This window comes from Neltuma alba, unplaced genomic scaffold (genome assembly GCF_004799145.2).
Source record: "Neltuma alba isolate B1F8T4 unplaced genomic scaffold, ASM479914v2 tig00012286_pilon, whole genome shotgun sequence".
Lineage (NCBI taxonomy): Eukaryota > Viridiplantae > Streptophyta > Magnoliopsida > Fabales > Fabaceae > Neltuma > Neltuma alba.
In genome coordinates this window covers 105,622-116,006 of record NW_021636807.1, presented here as the reverse complement: position 1 = coordinate 116,006, position 10,385 = coordinate 105,622, and the positions used below count along the sequence as shown (strand labels likewise).

The 10,385-nt window shown below is 34.7% G+C and overlaps 1 pseudogene; it reads left to right on the top strand.

Annotated features, from left to right (window-relative positions):
• The first annotated feature begins 919 nt into the window (after positions 1–919).
• On the top strand, positions 920–9,939 carry LOC114725887 (rust resistance kinase Lr10-like; annotated as a pseudogene).
• Positions 9,940–10,385: the final 446 nt, after the last annotated feature.

Genomic DNA, 10,385 nt, shown 5'->3' with positions numbered 1-10,385 from the left:
TTATAAGTGGACCAACAGGCACTTGTAGATAATTAAACTCTAAATTAACAAAATTGACATTAAAGCTAATCAATTCAAGGAAACAAAGTTTAAGAAGCTAGTAAGGGATTGGTCACTCTAAGTTGGTCTTTTTAATATTTGTTTTTATTAATTTAATAAAGCTTTGTTTTGTTTATTTTAATTTCTTTCCACTCAATTTTATAAAATTTTGATTTACTCAATTTAAATAAAAATAGAATTTTTATTATCTAACTACTGTTAACTGAGCTTTTGGATCGGTTTTGATTTGTCATTGTCTATTTTTTTCTATTTTTATGACGTGCATATTTATATTTGCAGTGCGTCTTTGGAATCACTCTACTAGAGAGATAAGGGAAAAGAAGCGATGCGAATGGGCAGAGAAAATAAAAGGAGACGAGGGAGCAGAGGTGTGAGAGAAAAGAGAGAGAAGGGGCAGATGAGGCTCAGAAGCCCAGTAGAATGACGATGCCCACTGCCCGCATTTCCTGACTTCTGCGGTACCGTGTTTTTCCCCCATAAATCAAAAAAGGTCACCCAAACAACCATTGATGTTCAAACACACCAGCAGCCCACGTTTTGCGTGTGCCAGTGCACATTTGGATCTCCGTACACATGCAAAATCTTCTAGCGGGATTCATGCGAGACAATTAAACCAGCCTTCACCTTTTTTTTTTTCCAAGTCCAACACTCATTTCAATGATTGAAGTCCTCCATTGATTTTACTGCCCATCTATCTTCTTGTGGCGACTAATGAGCAGTCATGGTATGGAGAGCCTCGACCAGACGAGAAAACAAAATGTGTCATTTTTTGGAAATATGGTCACTCATTATTCATCAAGCAAACAAACACAGAAAAACCTTCCACCAATTAGACATTGCAGTTCGAAGGAAAAACAGGTATTACCCAGAGAGGATGCTCTCTTCTTCTTCGTCCTCCCCCTCCTCTCTCAAAATTCCCAAATCCCAAATCAATCCAACCCCCTTCTTCATCCTCCTCTTCTCTGTTCTAATCAGAACCACCCTCTGTTATGTGAATCCCAACTTCCAAGCTTGCGAGCCCCAAACCTGTGGGAACGGCCCAAACATAACCTACCCTTCCGTATCAAGGTAAACAAGAGAGCTTCTGCGGGTTCCCTAGTTTCGACCTTTTCTGTGCTTCCAATGGCTTCCCAATGCTCAATCTCTCCAGTACTTTCTACATAGTCGATGAAATTTTCTACGACAATCTCTCTCTCCGAGTCTTCAATCCTAACTTCCGAATCTCCAATTCCACCAAATGTCTCTCTCCCTCCAACAAGCTCACTCTCGACTTCAGATACGCTGTGGCTCCGAACCAGAAGGAGGTGTTTCTGTTCTTCGATTGCGACTTGCCGTCGCTGCCGGAGGAGATGAAACAAAACGTATTGGGGTGTTCTGAAGGGAACAGAACGAGGTCGGTGCTGGGCATGGCGGTGGATGACGCAGCTAAGAAGTTGAAGTATGCGAAGGATAATTGCAGGGGTGGGCCGACGATGAGGATGGTGGTGGAGAATGTGGAAGGAGGGATAAGAGAGGCTTTGGGAAGAGGATTGTTGCTGAAGCCAAGGAATTGGACGGCGAGTAAGTGCGAGGCATGCCAGAGCCGCGGAGGGAGGTGCGGCTTCCTCTCCGGAGATGTGTTTGACTTCCGGTGCTTCTGCCGCGACCGCGACTACTTCAACAGATGTTCTTCTGGAGCAGGTTTGTTACTTTGTACTGCCGTGGTCCGATCATTTTAATATTTTTTTTTCGAACGTCTTTTATTATTTTTTTTTGTCAACTCAATTAAAGAACCCAAACCAGTTTTCTTTTCTTTTGTTTTTTTTTGCCAGCCCCGAACCAGTTAATATCAGATTAGCGCATCATGCTAAACTGGAATTTGGATAAATTAAGCTCTCACTACGCTGACTCTCATTAAAAAAGCATGCAGCCTCGCTCGGCCCACCGGGCGCCCGAACTCTATTGTGGCAAAACTAGTTAAGATAGAGCTTCATCCCCCTACTTGTTAGATTTCCTTCCCTTTTTTTTTTTCGAATGATCCACTTGATGGATTTCAAAAAAAAAATGGTATAACTATTTAGCCGTTAAACCATATTATTAAAATAGTGCAAAATAATATTACCCCGGTGCTTAATATAAAAGTTACATAATTGATTTGAAAATATTACAAAATTAAATAACTTAGTTATTTGTAATAAATATATGTTGACTCATTTAAACTATCATATTTAACCATATGCATTAGAAATATCTCTTAGAAAAAGTCCCTTACAATTAATAGGATATTTTTGGAGAAGAAGTTTGAAATTTGAAAGACAAAATGAATTAAAATTTTATATTTAGAATTAAATCGAACTCTCAACTAGCTCATATATTAAAGACAGGAAATAATATTTGAGATAATTATCAAGGTTTGGCTATTTAAACAAATAGTTGTTTACTTTTTTTTTTTGCGCTATTTACCACAACGATTGAGATATTTGCCATTATCATTTAACAATTGGCAACATGTTTCAGTCAGTTTTAAACTTGAATAAATCAATGTTAAATGCCCCTCATTAGGGTATTTACTACATTTCATTAGCTATTGACACTCCCCCCATCTTTTTTCCTTTAAAGAAATAATCTCTCTTATAGTGATATCCTTAAATATAAAAAAAAAATCCTCTTTGTTCGAAATTTTAAATCAGCTTTTTCACTTTTACCCTATTGAATATATTCCACTTATTATTTATTTGCAATAAATTTTTAGTTATTATCTTTCATGTATTCTCTTTACAAACAATGATATAATTAAAAAAATATGTATATATATCTTACATATGAATTGTTTTTAACTAAATTTAGTTGACATTCGAGTGATTTTGGTAGTTATCTCTTAAGAGACCAAGTGAGTAGTTTCTTATGTATTCACCATACGTCTTAAGTAACTGACTACACGTTTTAGCTAATTTCACACTTAAATAAATTAATGTAAGACGTCCCTAAATACAATTTTTTAAGCTATTTACTACAATGATTTGGCTATTTACAATAATCAATTGGCCATTTAAAACATGAGTGTTTTATATTAATTTATTCAAGTGTGGAATTGGCTAAAATCTGGTGTCGATTTTTTTTCATATACACCAAACATCATGTTAATCACTTAATTGTTATATGGACACGGTGAATAACTAATTTATTAGCTTAGTCAATAAATGCAGTAAATATCCTGAAACAGGGGCTTTTTACGTCAACTTATGCAAGTTTAGAATTTGCTAAAATGTGTTATCAATTGCTATAAATGGGTAAAGTGAATAGATACATAATTAAGTATTCTAAATAATAGCCAATGAAGTATAGGATATAAGTGTGTGTGTGTCCTTTTACATTAGCTTGCTCAATTGTGGAATTTGTTAAAATGTGTCTTCAATTACCAAATAGGTATGATGAATAGTTATTAAAGGACAATATGAATATCTTAAAATAATTATGTTTTGCATTAATTTATTTAAGTGTGAAATTAGCTAAAACGTATTGTCAATTATTAAATTATAAAAGCGAATAATTAATTTATTATAGTAAACAGCTAAAGATATTCTAAATACATGTTGTTTGAATGGTCAAAACTTGATAGTTAACTATATACTAGCCGGTCCTTAATATAAGAGCTAGTTGACTAATTTTAGTAGATTAAGAAAATTAGGTAAGTTAGTTATTTATAATAAATATGTGTTTTTTTTAAAATATCCTTGCTAATCAAGTATATTAGCTAGAACTACTATTATTTTAAGGACTATCTTTAAAAAAAAAAAGATAAATATGAGAGACAAAATAGATTTGAGTCTTATATATATGACCAAAATAAAAGTCAAATTAACTCTTCTATTAATTACAAGAGGTAGTATTATTTTGTACTATTTTAACAATATAGTTTAGCAGCTTAATGGTGATATGATCTTTTGGGATCTAAGTAGTGGTGGGATTGAATCTCACATTGACTAACTTTGCCACAAAATATTTCAATAAGCGGCAGGGTGATTGGCTGAAATGGCTTTTTAAAAAAAAAAAAATTAAGTGAGGGGCAGTAAGGCAGAAACACTATTTCCAAATTTCATTTTGGTTCATATGGACTGATATTGCATTTGGCAAATTGGAGTCACTAATTTGGGTTTTCCAAATCATAGGGGTATTTGTTTGCAATTTTCCTTTTGTTTAATAGACAAAATCCTTTTAAAATTTTAATAGAGTATCTAAAAGTGAGTTGTATATAAAATGAAGATCCCACTCCTTTCTTTTTCCATTTCTTCTTTTAACCTTTATTTAAGGATCTAATTGAAGTTTAATTTGGATCCTTAGGTGATAATTAATTAAATGTAAATTTTAACCAGCCTTAATCTTTAGGATCTTATTTGGACTCATCTTGATCATAATTTATTCCTTTTCTTTTGGTCTTTAGGATCTTATATTGAAATTTGTAATATTTTAAGAATACTTTGGGTATCAGTTTTAACTATAATTTACTGACTCGTTTGATAACATGGCCAGGAGAAACAGGGAAGTTCGTGGTTATAGCTGCTACAGGTGATACATTGTATTTAATCAACCTCTATTATTTCAACTCAAAACACAGTTGGCAAAAAAAAAAAAAACACACACACACACACACTTGTCATGAGCACGCATAAGTCATAACTATTTTCATGATGAACAAAGATAATCTTAAAGTCTTATTTACAGGGAAGATGAGATTTTTTTTTGGTTATATTTATAAGTCGCATTATTAAATTTTTAATATGAATGTAATATTTTTATCATTTATTTATTATTGTGTATATTGCTATTTTCTTCAAAAATATATATATTAAACACAGATAAAACTGAGAAGTTGTTAAATTCTAAAATATAGTTAATGAGATTTAAAGTTAAAAGTGACTTATAAATACGACTAGAATAATATATCCTAAAAGATAAGTCATCTGGAAATTAAAATTTAATTAATGTTAATTGAGAGAGAGTGACTTATAAATACGACTAGAATAGTATATCCTAAACTAACTAAGGAAGCTTTTTATATAAAAACATACTTGAAAAAGTCCTTACAGAAACAATAAATAACTCATAAGTTAATTTTGTCACTCGTTGATGCCCCAAAATTTTGCATAATCTAACCTCTTATAATTTTTTTGATTGCAGTTTCTACAGTTTCAATACTAGGAGTTTTTGTTATGATAAGCTACTGGTTGAGAAGGACGTTGTTTCTTGATAAAATCACTAAATTTTGGAAATGTAAATCTAAAGCTCATCAAGATTTTGAGGCTTTTCTAGGCAACCACAGTTCACTTGCCACAAAAAGATATAGCTACTCAGATATTAAGAAAATGACGAATTGTTTCAAAGAAAAATTAGGGCAAGGAGGCTATGGAAGTGTGTTCAAAGGAAAGTTACATGACAAATGTTTAGTTGCTGTGAAGGTTTTGAAGGAAACAAAAGGTAATGGAGAGGAATTCATCAATGAAGTAGCAAGTATAAGCAAGACTTCTCATGTTAACATTGTCACTCTTTTAGGATTTTGTTTTGAAGGGTCCAAGAAGGCACTTGTTTATGAGTTTATGGCTAATGGATCCTTAGAGAAGTTCATCTTTGAAAATGAAGCGAACCTCCTTAATGGTAGTCTCCAATTGAGCTGTGAAATATTGCACCAAATTGCAGTGAGTGTTGCACGAGGACTAGAGTATTTGCACAGAGGATGTAATGCTCGGATATTGCATTTTGACATAAAACCTCACAACATTTTGTTGGATGAGAACTTTTGCCCAAAGATCTCAGACTTTGGACTAGCTAAAATATGCCTAAGGAATGAGAGTGTTGTATCCATGACGGGTGCTAGAGGAACCATAGGATATATTGCTCCTGAGGTAATTTCTAGGAATTTTGGAGTTGTCTCTCAAAAGTCAGATGTTTATAGTTTTGGGATGATGATTCTTGAAATGGTTGGAGGAAGAAGGAATGTCAATGTCAATGTTGATAATAGCAGTGAAATATATTTCCCTCATTGGATTTACAAGCGTCTAGAATTGAATAAAGACCTTGAGTTGAGGAGCATTAGAAATGAAGGTGACAAAGAGAGGATAAGACAAATGGTGATAACAAGCTTGTGGTGCATACAAACTAACCCTTCAAAGCGTCCAATAATGAGTAAAGTGGTGGAGATGCTTGAAGGCAAAGTTGAGACGTTGCAAGTCCCACCAAAGCCTTACTTACCATCTCCTTCAACATCACCATGCTCTTCCTCTTCCTCAACTCACTGACTCCTTTTTTTTTTTTTATGCTATGGGCATTTTGTTCAAGGCATGATACTCCAAGCCCATGTGTTTATGTTTCTATACATCCTTTTATTTTCTGATAAGATCTCTGCTAATGCATTGAAATTTGGCATGGTTAGACAACAAGAACATTGTAATGCTTGTGGACTTGTATTGTGGACTTCTTTGTCTATCTTGTTAATTCATCTCATTCCATGGTAATGTTTCTGTGCATGCATGCTTGTTACTTTGGGGCTCATATGTTTCTGTTTCTGTTTTTGTGCATGCTTGTTATTTTCTGAAGTTAGCATTTGCATATAGGATCTCTGCTTAACTGTAGAAGGCATGATTACTCAAAGGCCCATATGCATAATTCTTGAGCAGCATATCAAATGAGAACGAGTATAAGCCTAATAGTCATCTAGTTGCAAAGAAACGATGGATGTGCCAAAATTTCTTCATCTATTTGGTAGCAAAAAGGGTTTGGACTTGTTCACAGACGGGATTCTTTAAAAGCAATTTTTGTAAGGGAGAATGACCGAAAAAAAAGATGGAAATTGCAAATCCCAAATCATGTTTGGTAATACGATTTTATTTGGTATTAATAAGTCTGAATTTGCAAATGACAACAAATTTTTATTGACATTTCTTGTTTGGTATTTACAAAATTTCAGTTTCTTTTTTTTTGTCATTGTCTCTTTTTGTAATTATATTTTAATTTTTATTGAATGTAAAATAAGTATGCAATAAGAGTTACATTAAGTAACTCCAAACAGAAATTCCCTGACAAAACCGCTCCGGCTTATAGCACTCTTGCCCTCCAACTTTGAAGACGTTCCCATTTCCGTTCTTGATTGTGCGAGTATAGAGTCCTCCTTATGGAAAAGGTAATGTGTTTGGGTGATAAAAAACATAAACAGAGGAAGAAATTCCCTTTGCGGTCCATTGGAATGTTGTAACAAGTCACAAACTAGAAAACAAAATCATAAGCAGCACATAATGGGAAATTTTCATTGTGCATCACCATAAATATGATTGTCTCGAATAAAATATTAACGTTCAGGAAAAAAAACCAAAAAGAGAACAAAATCATAGATCTTGAACATTGAGTCTTTGCCACTTGCATTAACAAATGCGTGAGAAGCTTTTAAGGTGGAAAATGGGTGATACTTGATTTGATTTTCCCGTGAGCCCTTTCCATGGAGTCTTAGCTAGTGATATTCCAAGTCAACTGCGTATGAAGCAGAACGGGTAGTTGATAGAATGGCAAGACACAGTTTAATCATAATTTAGAGATTCTGGATTTCGTTCCGCTCTCTTGTAGTTTTCTTAGTCGGGGATGGCTTCACTCTCTGCGTTTCGTTTCCTCCTGTTTCTTTGCTCCGTACTTGTTCTCTCAGCTGGCTATGAAAATGGCTATAAGTGCCCTACATCGTTTGATTGTGGACAACTTGGGAGTCCGCAGTTCCATTTCACCAGCTTGAACTCCCACACTGTGGCTTCTTCGCAATACGTGGCTGTGATGATTATTCATTTGCGGATAAAACGATTCAACTGGGGAAGAACGGAAGGCCATTACTGCTTTAAAAGGTCCATCAGCAGCATAATAACATCAAAGTTTTTGTGGAAGATGAATCCGAGCGTTTGAAATCTACAGCCTGTGAAGTTTTTCACAATCTTACAGGTCTTACTCCCAAGTCTCCTTTTGAAATCCAACCCAATTTAATCCTGTTCCTATGCGACCGCGAGCTCTCCATGATGACCCTCGATGCCTGTCCTGACTATGATCAGTACTATGACATGCCACAAAGCTCTCACCCAGAATGCTCCACTCTTCGCCTTCCTTGTAATGGCACGACCTATTCCAGGGATCTTTGCTTCTCATGTGGTGAACTAGATATTGAAGTGCAGACATTTGATGATTGTGATGAGTGTTACAACCACATGGGAGGCCAATGTCTAGTTGACTACAACAATAACTTCTACTGCCACAAAGGCCACATAGGTTCACACACACTCTCTCTCTCTCCAGCATCATCGCTTTTACATATGTTTCTTTTCCCCATTCATTTATGTGTTTTAATTAACTAGGATGTAATAACTCATTTTTCATTTTGCTAGGAAACCGGAAGCCATTGGTCATACCTGCTACGGGTGATGCACTGAATTTAATTCATTAACCTTTATTACTATCGGGTCCAACTCCAAACATTAGCCCTTAGTACGTGTAACTATTGTCGTGATGAAAAAACATATATCGTAAAACCATGATGAGATTAACATTTGATATTAATTGAGAGTGACAGAGATCTTAAATTCGTCTTTTTCTTTTTTGGTGAACAAAGAGATCTTAAATTAAGGAAGCTTTTCATATATGTTAAATATAGTTGAAAGACTCCTTACGAAAACAATAGGATAGCTAATCAGTATTTGTGTTACTAATTAATGTTCCAACATTTTGCATGATTTGACATCCTGTAATTTTATTGATCACAGTTGTTGCAGCTGTAATACTAGGAGTTTTTGTACTTATAATGTGTTGGTTTAGAAGTACATTATTTCTTGATAAGATCACCATATTCTGGAAGAACAAATCAAAAACTCGTCAAGATTTTGAGGCTTTATTTCTAAAGAGCCACAGATCACTTGCCACAAAAAGATATAACTACTCGGAGATGAAGAAAATGACCAGTTTTTTCAAAGAAAAGTTAAGGCAAGGAGGCTATGGAAGTGTGTTCAAAGGGAAGTTACATGACCAATGTCCAGTTGCTGTGAAGGTTTTGAATGAAACAAAAGGTAATAGAGAGGAATTCATCAATGAGATAGCAAGTATAAGCAAGACTTCCCATGTTAACACTGTCACACTTTTAGGACTTTGTTTTCAAGGTTCAAGGAAGGCACTTGTTTATGAGTTTATGGCTAATGGATCATTAGAGAAGTTCATCTTTGAAAATAAAGAAAACCTGCTTGATGTTAATCTCCAGTTGAGTTGTGAAATATTGTATCAAATTGCAGTGGGTGTTGCACAAGGATTAGAGTATTTGCACAAAGGATGTAACACTCAGATATTGCATTTTGACATAAAACCTCATAACATTTTGTTGGATGAAAACTTTTGCCCAAAAATCTCATATTTCGAACTAGCCAAAATATGCCCAAGAAATGGAGTTTTATATCCATGATAGGTGCTAGAGGAACTATAGGATATATTGCTCCTGAGGTAATTTTGAGAAATTTTTGTGTAGTCTCTCATAAGTCGGATGTTTATAGTTTTGGGATTATGATTCTTGAAATGGTTGGAGGAAGAAGGAATGTCAACGTAAATGTTGATAATAACAATGAAATATACTTTCCTCATTAGATTTACAAGTGTTTGTGATTGAATGAAGAACTTGCGCTGAGGGGCATTAGAAATGAAGGTGACAAAGAGAGGATAAGACAGATAGTGATCACAAGCTTATGGTGCATACAAACTAACCCTTCAGACCGTCCAGTGATGAGTAAAGTGGTGGAGATGCTTGAAGGCAGAGTTAAGACCTTGCAAATTCCTCCAAAGCCTTGCTTATCATCTCCTTCAACATCACCATGCTATTCGTCTTCCTTAACTCACTGATTCCATAGTTTTTATCACTACAAAAAAATATGTCAATTATAGCGGTTAGAGTGATACATTTCTAGCAGTTTTAACCGCAACAAATAACATTTGTAGCGGTTAACAAAACCGCTAGAAAAACAGGCGCAAGAAAAAATTTCTAGCGGTTATCGCAACCGCTACACATTATGGTCAACACGCTAGAAACTTTCTAGCGGTTTATAACCGCTAGAAAATATATAAAGGAAAAACATTTCTAGCGGTTATAAAACCGCTAGAAAATGTGCCCGGAATAAAATTTCTAGCGGTTTTATAACTGCTAGAAACATGCTAAACCAAATCAATTTTGCCGGGAAATAAATAATTTCAGTAGTGCGCGGAAATTTCTAGCGGTTATAGAACCGCTAGAAATATTTGGGAAATTAAATTTTCCCGCCAATTAAATTTCTGGAATGGCGGCAAAAAAA